At 37.5% G+C, this 14,620-nt stretch overlaps 1 long non-coding RNA gene across 4 annotated transcripts in view; it reads right to left on the reverse strand.

Annotated features, from left to right (window-relative positions):
• Window positions 1-8,068: 8,068 nt before the first annotated feature.
• Window positions 8,069-14,620, reverse strand: part of LOC107974202 (uncharacterized) — a 386,436-nt gene continuing 379,884 nt past the window's right edge. For 2 of the 4 annotated variants that reach the window (XR_008547454.2, XR_010156481.1), the window contains 2 exons: window positions 14,257-14,368; window positions 8,070-11,316 (listed from right to left, as the gene is read on the reverse strand). This is a non-coding gene — a long non-coding RNA (uncharacterized LOC107974202). Of the gene's footprint in view, window positions 11,317-11,426; window positions 11,459-14,256; window positions 14,369-14,620 lie in introns of those variants that run through there. The other 2 variants (XR_008547453.2, XR_008547455.2) reach the window with 2 other exon arrangements.

The raw sequence follows: 14,620 nt of genomic DNA on the forward strand, positions 1-14,620 counted from the left end.
TGTAAAATCTTCTACCTTTTATCGAACACTCATTCTATTCATGTTTTCTAATTATCATTATATCTTTGAAATACAGGAATTTCCCACCCTCAATGATGAAGGTAACTTGCTTAAAAATTTAAGTAGCTTTGTCAATATCGCACAGCTCATAAGAAGCAGAGTCATGCAAATCCTGGTTCAAATTTTTATTTCCATAGATATAAAACAGCATAAAAGTTGCTTCTTATGAGGCTGGCTAAATTGTGAACTCTGCCAATGTGGGCTCTTGAAGCTTCCATGTGACTTCAGGCCATTCTTTCTTTCTTTTTCTATTTAGTTGAGTGACACCGCTAGGCTATAGATTGAAAATTTCCCTCTGGCTCATTAGGTATGAAAAAGTTGAAGAAGAGATCATGGATGTTTTTATTCCCCTTGGCAAAATACATCAATGCAAACATTATCCTGTAGAAATACCAATGACCAGTAGTTAAATAATCAATAGGAATATTGTTTTGTCTTTTCTTCATCATCATTCTTCTATCAGACATTTCTTGGGTTGAATTGGGTTAATTCTGCAGGCCAATTGGCAGATATGCTGAACTTTAAGTTGATCTCTAAGTCTCTGGGATAGAAGTGGGCTTCATGAGTAATTATCTAATATTTATTATGAATAATTAATCCAATAATTATTTATTATGCACTATACTTTTTGTTTGTTTGTTTTTTAGACAGAGTCTTGCTCTGTTGCCCAGGTTGGAGTGCAGTGGTCCGATCTCGGCCACTGCAATCTCCACCTCCTGGGTTCAAGCGATTCTCCTGCCTCAGCCTCCCAAGTATCTGAGACTACAGGCATACATGACCATGCCCAGCTAATTTTTTTTTTTTGTATAATTATTAGAGACTGGGTTTCACTGCCTTATCCAGGATGGTCTCAGTCTCCTGACCTCAGGATTTGCCCACCTTGGCCTCCCCAGGTGCTGGGATTACAGGCATGAGCCACCGCACCCAGCCCTGCACTATACAATTTTTGTCTTTTTTTCATTTGATGCCACTAACACTTTATGGAAGAAGATTAAGCTTTGCCAAGTAATATGTAAATGTATATGTAAAATTTCTGATTCCAATGCCCTCAACTATTTCAATGGTTTTATATGCCCCTAAATCTCTGTATTGTATAATATTTTGTTCAAAATTTATTGAGTGGTATTTTCCTAATACAAATCTGATTACTTGAATATATGGTGTCAGAAATAGGGAGTTTCCTAAGATATTTCTCTCTGAGATTTTGGCCTAGTGGATGGCAAGGAAAAGGATGTTATAGGGTGGAAAGACAGTAAGCATGTTACATTGTGACTAAACAATTTGTGTTTCTGAGGAAGAAGTGGTAACACAGAATGTTAGTTATATGTGCTGGTCGTTATTGACTCTACCAAGGTATGTAAGAGAGAAATTAATTCAGGAAAGAATCAACAGGTTTTCAAGCATAAATGAAAAGGAATGGTTTAGACATCTCAGACTTTAAATTGGAAGAAAAGCCAACTTCTAGGCTTAAACCGTAGGGAAGGACATTGAAAAAGCCTTTGGGAAACAAAGGCCAATCAGAATCCAGGATTGCAATAGAGACTGGATTAAGGGTATAGCCTTCTCATTCAATCTTGATAGCTTAAAGTTGCCATTAAGCTAAGAGGAAAAGTGAGAGGCGGGGGAATAGAGCTGTGGGTAGAGTAAGAAAGGTAAAGGTACAAAGAAAAACTATGCCTGGGGAAATAATCTAGGTGTAGTTCCCAATATGTGGAGCCAACTGGAAGCCAATAGATCAGAAGCCTAGTAAGGTATCAAAGGAAAAGTGTTTTTGAAGATAATCCTCTTGACTAGTTGAGACCAAAAGAAACTTTTAGACCTTGGTTTATCATCCAAGGGATCCCTCAAGATAACCCATGTCTTTATTCAATGTGTCCAAGAGAGTTTTGAAAAAGGAAGCAGGCAGAGCCAGAGGAAAGGAAGCATTACAGCCTAGGATGCCCCTCTCCTGCCTAGAGGTCAGAAGCAGTGCCTAGCTGAGTGAATATCCCACTCTCAGGACAACCAGTCTTCAATGCATGCCCAGCAAGATTCTATAATTGTGACTGACCTCTGTCTTCTGTGGATCTTTCAGTCTTCTGTTATTTGAAGGAAATATTTTACTGGGGTCACCCTAAACCCATTTAATCTTGTATCTGAGCTATATGTGTTAGTGGGTGTGAGCAGTTAACTTATATTTTCAGTTCATACGTTGCTGGATGCAGGGCAGCCACACCCCAGTCTGATGACAAGGACTACGCTTAAATAAAAAAAATCCTTAACTTTAAACTAAACACAGTGACTGAAGGGAATGTTTGATTTTCTTCACTGGGGAAGAGCTGAGTGTATTCTGTAATTAGAGGAAATATGTTTTGGTTGCTCCCATGGTACTCACCGCCTGATAATAACACCCTTGTATAATCTCCTTCCCTGGCAGGTTGGCAGGACCTGTGACTTGATTCTAGGCAACAGACCAATAGTAATCACCAACCACCAATAGCAAAGGTGATGAAACGTTTCTCCTGTGATTATACTAAATGTGAATAGTGATGGGACGTTGCTTTTGTGATTATGTTACATTACATAAAACTGTCTGCTAGCAGACCCACTCTAAAGTCTCTCTCTGTCCATTGCTGGCTTTGAAAAAGCAAGTTTTTGCGAATCCTACAGCCACACGAAATAAATTCTACTACTAGTGTCCTGAGAGAGAACTAGGAAATGCTCCCACAACCCCTCAACTTGAGCTTGCAGACGAAAATCCAGCCGTGGCCCATGCTTGATTGTAGGTTTGTGAGACTCCTAGTGAATGACCCAGCTAATCCTTGGTTGAATTTCTGATCCACAGAAAATGTGGTTTTAAAGATCTAAGTATGTTTTAATTTATTATGCATTACAGTAGTCTCCCCTTATCTGTGGAGTCTATGTTCCAAGACTCCCAGTGGATGCCTGAAACCATGAATGGTACACCCTATATATTGTTAGCCTTTAATGCCTTTTTTATCTTAACTGAGAACTGCAGCTGTAACTTTTGCAGTTTGATGTATGACAGCAAAACTACCATAAATTAATTTTTCCTTCTTCAGAATTTCAGAGTTAGAAGATCTGTTTTTACCTTAGACCTTGACAACTTCAGCATGTGATTTTTTTTCTTTCCTTATTAAGACAAGAACTTTCACCTTTTCAATTAAAGAAAGCACTTTACGGCTGCTCTTTGGCATATTACAATTGCCAATATTGCTATTTTTGCACTTTGGGGTCATTATTAAGTAAGGTTCACTTGAACACAAGGACTGATACTTCCACAGTTGATCTGATAACTGAGGTCGCTGCAAAGAGACTAATGGATGGGTAGCAAATACAGCATAAATATGCAGAATAAAGGGATGATTCTCCTCCAACGCAGGATGGAATGGGACAGTGTGGGCTTTCAGCACATTCATAGGAATGGTGTGCAATTTAAAACTTAGAAATTATTTCTGGGATTTTGCATTTAATATTTTCAGGCTGTGGTTGAGCATAGATAACTGAAACCATGGAAAGCAAAACCACAGGTAAGGGAGGACTACTGTAATAGAAGCCTAATACAGATGTGCTTGGATATGTGATGACCAGAAGGATACACAGTGAAAAAGATTGTTTGCAGACCACCAGAAATTATTTGGCTCTTTCCCCATGGTTTAGAATCGCTATTAGGAAAATATCACAGTAAGGAACATATTCCCCTACCCTTTTATCAAGGTAGGGCCATATGACCAGCTCTGGTTAATGTATACTGGAATAATATGTTCCACTTCTGAGTGAAGGTTTCTACGTGCCCTGTATGCATGACACATAGTCTCTTTCTATTGGATCATATATACTGAAGACAGTCGAAGCCCATGAAGAAAGGGGCTTGGATCCTTAAAAAATTGCATGGGACAGAAGACCTTCCCCTCCCATGTTTTCATCAATGATTTAAGCTGTAAAATGAGAGAAGGATAAACTCGTACTGTGTTAATTCATCAACACTTGGGATTTTTCCTAATATAACTTCACCTATTCTGACTAACACCATAAAAGCAAAGTATTTTTATTGTCATTTTATTTTAATAAAGACCATTTCTTGAATTAATTTTATAATATTTAAATGACAAATGTTAGTATATATACCAGTGCATTTTATTTCTGAAGTGAAACAAAAAGAAAACTAGCATTGCTTCCAACGAAGTTTATGAATACCTCAATGAAACAAATCAATCAAGTCATTTTTATATCAGTTTTCTAGAACTATATATGCATATTCCAAGATGAGAGTAATATATCCATTGGCTAATCACAATATGCAATTGAAATTGTGTAAAGATCATGGACTTTGACAAGTTAGAGATTTGAACTTAAAGCCTGGTTTCAAAAAGTACAAGGTGTTTGATCTTGGCAAAGTAATTTAACCGGTTTCTCATTTTTGTCATCTTGTAAATGTTCATAGTATTTATAATATAAAACCATCAGGAAAACGTAATGATGAAAAATATCAAGCAAGCACAGTTCTTGTCACTTAGTAGGTGGTCAAACACTGCTAGATCTCTTCTCTTTCCCCTTGTCTTTGTGTATCATAGGATGTCAAACAGATAATGAATAGCATCAATTATAGCTATGACATCTCCAGGACATTACTAATGAGAGTCATACATCAAAACATTAGGATTATGTGTTATGCAACTATTTGCTGAAGCTGTTCCTACTTTAATTTTTAAGACAGTAATTTCAGAGCTTTCTAACATAACAAAATTTATATTTACTTTGAAAGCTATGCAGTGCTTTGAGTATAAAAGCAAACTGACAAAACTGTGCATTTGGAATCACTACATCTTCACAAAATCCTCCAAAGCCTTTTATGTCCACATATTTCTAACTAAACTAAAAAGTAAAAATTCTGTGAAGGTTAGTAACAGCTGTGTGTGTGTGTGCATGCACACGCACACATGTATGTATTTGGAACTAACTCGAGAACTAAAGAAAGACTGAAGACACATTTGTGGTGTGGCAACCTTGGAATTTAGTGAACAATATTTTGCTTCTTACTTTCCTTGTACACATCAGAGCCATTCACCTTTATTCTTTTAATTTTGCTCTCTCCTCTTTTCACTACCAGTGTCCCTCCTCTTATCTCACCCATTCTTCAGAACCCAGCTTAGGTTTCTCCTGTGCTAGAAGTCTCTCCTTAAGATTTGTCTCTTCATTAGCTGATTTGGGTCCTATTTGTTTTTATAGCAGAGGTCACAACTGGCCCAGAAAATGGCACTTGGATTCTGAGGATCCAAGTCCAAAGCAGAAAATTCCAATGCTAAAGGGGATATTGGTGGGGAGAGGTGATCTAAAATATCAAGGAAAGTGTCTACACACACCAGTTCTGGAGGGGTCAAATGTGAGTTTGAACTTGAAATCCCAAGAGATGAGACCATAATAGGTGGAGAAACATGCAGTATCTTTATGTAAAGCTAGATGATGAAAAGTTTCCAAGAGGGCAAATTTCCCCAGACTGTTCTACAGAGGATATCTTACCTTTGTGATCATAAGACTTTATTGTTTATATTCATAGATTAATTAGGATGTCAGCCTACAGGGCCTGAAGTACTATGTCTTGGTAGGTAAATAACAGTGTTCTAGATATGGCTTCACAATTTATTAACTGCATTATCTTAGCTATGATGCTGAACTGCTCCTGAGTCTTGGTTTAATAAAATACAGGAGGTCAAGTAATGCCCAGCTCATGGAAGGATTGGAAATTCAATGAGATAATGCATGGAAAAAATGTTTGCAAATTCGAAGTCTGGAGATATACTAAAGAATGTTTTTAATCTGTGGATCTGAGTCCATTTGGTGTTCCTATAACAGAACATCTGAGGCTGGATAATTTATAAAGAAAGAGGTTTATTTGGTTCACGATTTGGGTGACTGAAAGTCCAAGAGCATGGCATCAGCATCTGCTTGGCTTCCAGAGACAGTGTTTTTCTGTGTCACAATGTGGTGAACAGGCAGAAAGAAAAGTAGGTGGGAGCAAAGTGGCCAAACATGAGACGCAACCTCAATTTGCAACAACACACTTTCACCAGGACTAATCCATTCCTGAGAAAACTAATCCAGTCTCATAAAAAGACAGTAATCTGTCTTTATGACCTAATCATCTCTGTAGAGTATCACCTCCCAGCATTGCCACAATGGAAATTAAGGTTCCTGCATGAGCTTTGGTGGGGAACACTCAAACCATAGCACTGTGCAATAAAATTGAGCACTCATTGAATGCTGTTTATTAACTCCACTATAGACATAAAATACTCATTTTTTAACTTACAGTGAAAGCTTTTTGATGGGAGAAATCCAAATATCATTATTACTAAGTTATGCTTTAAAATATAGGTCTAAGAGTACATTTGATATTCAACACATTTGTTTAGTGTTCAGTGAATGATTACTATTCTCTCTGCACAACACTTTCTAATCTTCTGCTCTCATGTTTTTTTATTACAAAAAGAAATTTACATAAATAATCACTTCTCAGAATTAAATTGACAGTATAAATGACATGATTTATTACTGCATAAAATATCTGAATTCAAATCCTGGCTTTGCCACTCACACAATTTTTGAGTAAATTGCTTAGCTTCTCTTTATCTCTTTCTTAATTTAAAACTATTCTTTTCTCCATTACTCAACTGTAGAATGGAGGTATGAATAGTTTTCTCAGGGAGTTTTCAAATGGCCAAATGACTTAAGGTATGTGAAATACATAACACAGCGCTTTGCTTAGCGCAAAATATTTGAAAAATAAATTCTTCTTCCCCTTATCTCCCTTCTGCCAATGTTGTCTCTTCCCTTGAAGGATGCAAGAGCATGGATGATCTCACTACCTGATTATTGATGGCCTGCTTTCCTGTAACCATCTCTGATGTTAAGGATTATAGATATAGAGGAGGTATGTCACAATGAGACTAGAAGGTTTTCTTTTTAGAGTTAATATATTGTTATAAAAAATAGCCTTGGTTGTCCCTGCTTGATAATTCCCACAGCATCCTCCTAGCTACAGATAAAAGGACTTTCTACTTCATAACAAGAAGAAGGTTGTTTGATGTCATTTGGAAATTTTTAAAGAAGCCTATGGAAGGAAATCTACAAATAAAATAACAGTGGCTGACTCTCAGGAGTTTCAGAGTGAAACAATACTTTATTTCTGTTCACAGGAAACTTTACCATTCAAATGAATTCACTTTTCATACAGCAACTCCTCAATTTCAGACCGAATGTTGAAAACTGGCCGCACTAAATCAGAAGGAAAACACTTTTGAAATCATCTTTGCAAAAGTACAATTTTGACACAAAAAGAAGAGGATCAAGAAGGTGAACAAAATCAAAATGGAATTCAGTTCAAGGGAGACAAGTTCTCAGGTGGTTAGTTATTTGTGAAACTTGCAAAGTACCAATCAAAGGGGGAGACTATACCCATCAGCACATATTGTTCCATGATAATGCTGATTGACTCTTTCAAACATTTAGAGTCAAGCAATTATAGGGGCCAAGGATCATATTTTATAGAAAAGGGAGGACATAGAATTGATCGCAGCAAACATATTTATCAGAAGTCTTTCTTCATTCCTCTCTATTCTTTCAAATCCTTTCTTCTTCATGGCCTCTTTCCACGCCCCACTGCATCTACAAAGCATTCCCTGACCACTAGGCCTAACCATGTTTCCTTACTCTTTCAAAATCTGTGAAGACAGATTCTCTGCTCTGTTTAGGGCTGTTCCATGTAGTAAAGTATTGGCTCTGGATGTCAGACTCCCTGGATTGAATCCCCAGCACTTGCTAATTGTAAAAAATCTTAGGTGACATTATTTAAATTTTTGCTTTTTTTCTTTTTAGATTCCTATTATTATTGTTATTATTATACTTTAAGTTTTAGGGTACATGTGCACAACGTGCAGGTTTGTTACATATGTATACATGTGCCATGTTGGTGTGCTACACCCATTAACTCGTCGTTTAGCATTAGGTATATCTCCTAATGCTATCCCTCCCCCCTCCCCCCACCCCACAACAGTCCCCAGAGTGTGATGTTCCCCGTCCTGTGTCCATGTGTTCTCACCGTTCAATTCCCACCTATGAGTGAGAACATGCAGTGTTTGGTTTTTTGTCCTTGCGATAGTTTGTTGAGAATGATGGTTTCCAGCTTCATCCATGTCCCTACAGAGGACATGAACTCATCAATTTTTATGGCTGCATAGTATTCCATGGTGTATGTGTGCCACATTTTCTTAATCCAGTCTATCATTGTTGGACATTTGGGTTGGTTCCAAGTCTTTGCTATTGTGAATAATGCCGCAATAAACATACGTGTGCATGTGTCTTTATAGCAGCATGATTTATAGTCCTTTGGGTATATACCCAGTAATGGGATGGCTGGGTCAAATGGTATTTCTAGTTCTAGATCCCTGAGGAATCACCACACCAACTTCCACAATGGTTGAACTAGTTTACAGTCCCACCAACAGTGTAAAAGTGTTCCTATTTTTCCACATCCTCTCCAGCACCTGTTGTTTCCTGACTTTTTAATGATTGCCATTCTAACTGGTGTGAGATGGTATCTCATTGTGGTTTTGATTTGCATTTCTCTGATGGCCAGTGATGATGAGCATTTTTTCATGTGTTTTTTGCCTGCATAAATTTCTTCTTTTGAGAAGTGTGTGTTCATATCATTCACCCACTTTTTGATGGGGTTGTTTGTTTTTTTCTTGTAAATTTGAGTTCATTGTAGATTCTGGATATTAGCCCTTTTTCAGATGAGTAGGTTGCAAAAATTTTCTCCCATTTTGTAGGTTGCCTGTTCACTCTGATTGTGGTTTCTTTTGCTGTGCAGAAGCTCTTTAATTAGATCCCATTTGTCAATTTTGTCTTTTGTTGCCATTGCTTTTGGTGTTTTAGACATGAAGTGCTTGCCCATGCCTATGTCCTGAATGGCCTAGGTTTTCTTCTAGGGTTTTTATGGTTTTAGGTCTAACATGTAAGTCTTTAATCCATCTTGAATTAATTTTTGTATAAGGTGTAAGAAGGGATCCAGGTTCAGCTTTCTACATATGGCTAGCCAGTTTTCCCAGCACCATTTATTAAATAGGGAATCCTTTCCCCATTTTTTGTTTTTCTCAGGTTTGTCAAAGATCAGATAGTTGTAGATATGTGGCATTATTTCTGAGGGCTCTGTTCTGTTCCTTTGATCTATATCTCTGTTTTGGTACCAGTACCATGCTGTTTTTGTTACTGTAGCCTTGTAGTATAGTTTGAAGTCAGGTAGTGTGATGCCTCCAGCTTTGTTCTTTTGGCTTAGGATTGACTTGGTAATGTGGGATCTTTATTGGTTCCATATGAACTTTAAAGTACTTTTTTCCAATTGTGTGAAGAAAGGCATTGGTAGCTTGATGGGGATGGCATTGAATCTATAAATTACCTTGGGCAGTATGGCCATTTTCAGGATATTGATTCTTCCTGTCCATGAGCATGGAATGTTCTTCCATTTGTTTGTATCTTCTTTTATTTCCTTGAGCAGTGGTTTGTAGTTCTCCTTGAAGAGGTCCTTCACGTCCCTTGTAAGTTGGATTCCTAGGTATTTTATTCTCTTTGAAGCAATTGTGAATGAGAGTTCACTCATGATTTGGCTCTCTGTTTGTCTGTTAGTTATTGGTGTATAGGAATGCTTGTGATTTTTGCACATTGATTTTGTATCCTGAGACTTTGCTGAAGTTGCTTATCATCAGCTTAAGGAGATTTTGGGCTGAGACAATGGGGTTTTCTAGATATACAGTCACGTCATCTGCAAACAGGGACAATTTGACTTCCTCTTTTCCTAATTGAATGCCCTTTATTTCCTTCTCCTGCCTGATTGCTGTGGCCAGAACTTCCAACACTATGTTGAATAGGAGTGGTAAGACAGGGCATCCCTGTGTTGTGCCAGTTTTCAAAGGGAATGCTTCCAGTTTTTGACCATTCAGTATGATATTGGCTGTGGGTTTGTCATAGATAGCTCTTATTATTTTGAAATAGGTCCCATCAATACCTAATTTATTGAGAGTTTTTAGCATGAAGCGTTGCTGAATTTTGTCAAAGGCCTTTTCTGCATCTATTGAGATAATCATGTGGTTTTTGTCTTTGGTTCTGTTTATATGCTGGATTATGTTTATTGATTCTCGTATGTTGAACCAGCCTTGCATCCCAGGGATGAAGCCCACTTAATCATGGTGGATAAGCTTTTTGATGTGTTGCTGGATTTGGTTTGCCAGTATTTTATTGAGGATTTTTGCATCAATGTTCATCAAGGATATTGGTCTAAAATTCTCTTTTTTGGTTGTGTCTCTGCCAGCCTTTGGTATCAGGATGATGCTGGCCTCATAAAATGAATTAGGGAGGATTCCCTCTTTTTCTATTGATTGGAATAGTTTCAGAAGGAATGGTACCAGCTCCTCCTTGTACCTCTGGTAGAATTTGGCTGTGAATCCATCTGGTCCTGGACTTTTTTTCGTTGGTAAGCTATTAATTATTGCCTCAATTTCAGAGCTTGTTTTTGGTGTATTCAGAGATTCAACTTCTTCCTGGTTTAGTCTTGGAAGAGTGTGTGTGTCGAGGAATTTATCCATTTCTTCTAGATTTTCTAGTTTATTTGCGTAGAGGTGTTTATAGTATTCTCTGATGGTAGTTTGTATTTCTGAGGGATTGGTGGTGATATCCCCTTTGTCATTTTTTATTGCATCTATTTGATTCTTCTCTCTTTTCTTCTTTATTAATCTTGCTAGCGGTCTATCAATTTTATTGATCTTTTCAAAAAACCAGCCCCCGGATTCATTGATTTTTTGAAGGGTTCTTGTGTGTCTCTATTTCCTTCAGTTCTGCTCTGATTTTAGTTATTTCTTGCCTTCTGCTAGCTTTTGAATGTGTTTCCTCTTGCTTCTCTAGTTCTTTTAATTGTGATGTTAGGGTGTCAGTTTTAGATCTTTCCTGCTTTCTCTTGTGGGCATTTAATGCTATAAATTTCCCTCTACACACTGCTTTGAATGTGTCCCAGAGATTCTGGTGTGTTGTGTCTTTGTTCTCGTTGGTTTCAAAGAACATCTTTATTTCTGCCTTCATTTCGTTGTGTACCCAGTAGTCATTCAGGAGCAGGTTGTTCAGTTTCCATGTAGTTGAGCAGTTTTGAGTGAGTTTCTTAATCCTGAGTTCTAGTATGATCGCACTGTCATCGTACATATATTTTTTCACCTATAGAATGGGAATATTGTTAGTATAATAAATTTAACTGATAAAGGTTAAATGAGTTAAGGATTGCAACACACATCAAAAAGTACCAGAAGTGTGGTTAATAGTACATGATCGCACTGTCATCGTACATATATTTTTTCACCTATAGAATGGGAATATTGTTAGTATAATAAATTTAACTGATAAAGGTTAAATGAGTTAAGGATTGCAACACACATCAAAAAGTACCAGAAGTGTGGTTAATAGTACATGCTGCATTAGTTATTTTTAGTTAATATGACCATTCTACGTTCATTGGTTTCAGACCTAGAGCTTTGCAATCTTTCTAAAAGCAAATTTGTCTTAGACACCTTATGCTGCAACTCCTTCAATGATTTTACTAATCTTTAGAAGGAAGCCCAGACTTCTTAACATGATGTTATGGTGAGCAATGCACACCCACCCCCCCACCCAAAAACCATTCACACCCTAACACTGGAACCTGTGAATATGTCACATTCCGTGGCAACAGGGAATACTTTGCATGTATACTATGGGTATGAAGCTTGATATTATCCTGGATTATTCAGTCCAAGCAAGTGTTTCCTTAAAAGTGGATAATCTTTCCTGCCTATGGTTATGAGACAGAGACTGATGACGGCTAAGCGTCAGAGAGATGGAGGAAATGAGGCCACATACCAAGGAGTATAGGCAGTATCTAAAAGATGCGAAAGGGAAGGAAAGGGATTCTCCCACAGAGCCTCGAGAAGAGAATGTAACCCTGCAGATACCTTGCTTATTAGTCCAGGTAAATCCATGCCAAACTTCTGATCTAATGTACTGTCAGATAATATATTTGTGTTGTTTTAAGCCATTAAGTTTATGTTAATTTATTAGAGCAGCCATAGGAAACCAATACACGTGATACACAAAGCCTTTGAGGTTTCATGTTTGTCTTCATCTCAGCCTACTTTCAGGGCCCTGGAGAACAAGATGAGAGAGAAGGTCTGCGGCTAATGGCCAAGCTTGTTTGTGTATAGACAGTATTCACATGGGTCTGCTGGTGTATTTCCAGGAAAGAGACAATGTAATTATAAGGATAATGAATACATATCTGGTGCGTAACTTCTCTAAGCCTGAGTCTGCACACATGGCTGTGAGGAGGATTAAATGAGATGATTCACATAATAGATTTTTCCTGATTCCTGGTGCACAAAAAGAGTTTGGTCAAAGGTAGTTATGATAGGTCTTCTTCCTCGTCTTCTTATCATCGTTTCCCTATCTCCCCTTTCTTTCTGTTGAAACTTCCCAGTATAATTGGAAAAGAGTAGCAGTCAATCCTCTGGGAAGATGAAAAGGAGCAGGTTGCAAAGATTCTTCAATGCAAAGCTAAAAAAATTTACTCTATTCATTAGGCAATAGAAAAATCAGTCACTTATTTTAAGAGTAATTATTTTTTAGTTATTTATTTATAAATTAATAACTAGAAAGGCCTCACTGTGTAGTCCAGGCTTGAGTGTAGTGGCATGATCATAGCTCACTGCATCTTTGAACTCCTGGGCTCAAGTGATCCTCCCACCTTAGCCTCCAGAGTAGCTGGGACTACAGTTATGTGCCACCGTACCCAGCTAAAGAGAAATTACTTTGAAGTTTCATTACGTATACTGCAAGAGCTATGTGATCTCTACATGTTTTGTTTTCTCAACTATAACATTAGAAATATATGAAGGCCTGCCTACCTCATACAACTGAGTAAATTAATACAAGAAAAGTGCATGGAAGAGTATCTTAGATAGTAAAGATTCAATAAGTGGAATTTTAATATACTTATTTACTTATCCATCATCCAATATTTATTAAGTGCCTACTGGTGTCAGAAAATGTTCTAGGAGTTGAGGATATATTAGGAGAAATAAACAAACTTCATGAATCTGACAATATGGTGGTGGTATTCAAACAATGAATTTAAAAGTAGTTTTTAAAGTGTGTGTGTGTCTGTGTGTTTAGCATGTTAAGTGGTGATAAATGCTCCAGAGAAAAGAAGAAAAAAATTATAAAAGGGAATCAAGAATGTCAGGGCAGGAGCAGGGCAGACAGGCTTCAAGAATAAATGGATTATTCAGGAAGTTCTTACTGGGAGAATGACATTTAACCAAGACTGAATGGAAGAGGGAGCATGCAAGCTATGAGACTTTCAAGGGGAAGAGCATTGCAGGCAGAGAGAAGAGCTAGAGCCGAAGTTCCAGTTCTAACTAGGAGCCCACCAGCCATGTCTAAGGAACAGCAAGGAAGCCAATAGGGCTGAAGTAGATGTGGCCAAAGGGCAGAGGAAGGCCAAAGGAGAAGAAGCCATTGAATTAGAAGATTTTGTAGGTACCTCATTGCCACTGTGTTAGAATTTGGGCTCTGAGTCTGCTGGATGAGGAGCTGTTCATCATTGCTAAGCAGAGGAGGAGCACAGACTGGCCTATATTTTGACAGCATCAGGCTGGATGCTGTGCTACAAATCGATGCAGGAGGATGAGATCTGAACCACTGAGACAAGTTAAAAGAATTGAGTAGTATATCAAATAGTACTATAAACGTTTAAACTTCAACTACAGGTTTTAAACAAAATGCTTGTTTTGGAAATCAAAATCTGCTTTCCCCAATGAATAATTTAATACATTTTGTGTAGCTGAATGTCTTTTTTTTCTCTCTCTCTTGAAATAATACAGGTAATAGATCTTTCTTATTCACAGCTCTTTGTAAATTATCTGAAATTCTGCCAGCATTTAAAGCTGGATTAAAATGCTGGCTGCCTCGTCCTCCGTTAACATTTGCTTTGTTCAGAACGTGACTACTGGATAGATGAAGGATCAGGATGATTCAGAAAAGAAATATATAGCATTTGCAAAGGACTTGAATGATAAATTACTGAGCATTCCCCAAATGCCAGCATCACATCACAGATCTCCTTACCTAGACCGAGGCAGCCTCCAGGGTTAATCATTTCTTCTTTTGGTGTCTGGGTAGTAAAGTCTGAAATACAGAAATATCCAAGACATCTGTGGTTCTTGAGACTTTCTTTCAGCTGTGAAGTTTAGGGAAGAAGAGATTTGTTACTCTGACTCACTCCATCATTGATGGCAACACCAAATAAAGTATTTATCATTTCTCTTGTTAAATGTAAACATTTAAACATAAATGTAAACATTTAAACATTAAGCATTTCTTGAGACTCTGTTATACATTAAGCACAATGCTAGGCATTGTGGTAATTTGTATTTGAATTTTAATCCTGTTTTTTAAAAGCTATGAGTCCTTAGGAAAACCATAATTCAGC

Source organism: Pan troglodytes, chromosome 3, assembly GCF_028858775.2.
Source record: "Pan troglodytes isolate AG18354 chromosome 3, NHGRI_mPanTro3-v2.0_pri, whole genome shotgun sequence".
Lineage (NCBI taxonomy): Eukaryota > Metazoa > Chordata > Mammalia > Primates > Hominidae > Pan > Pan troglodytes.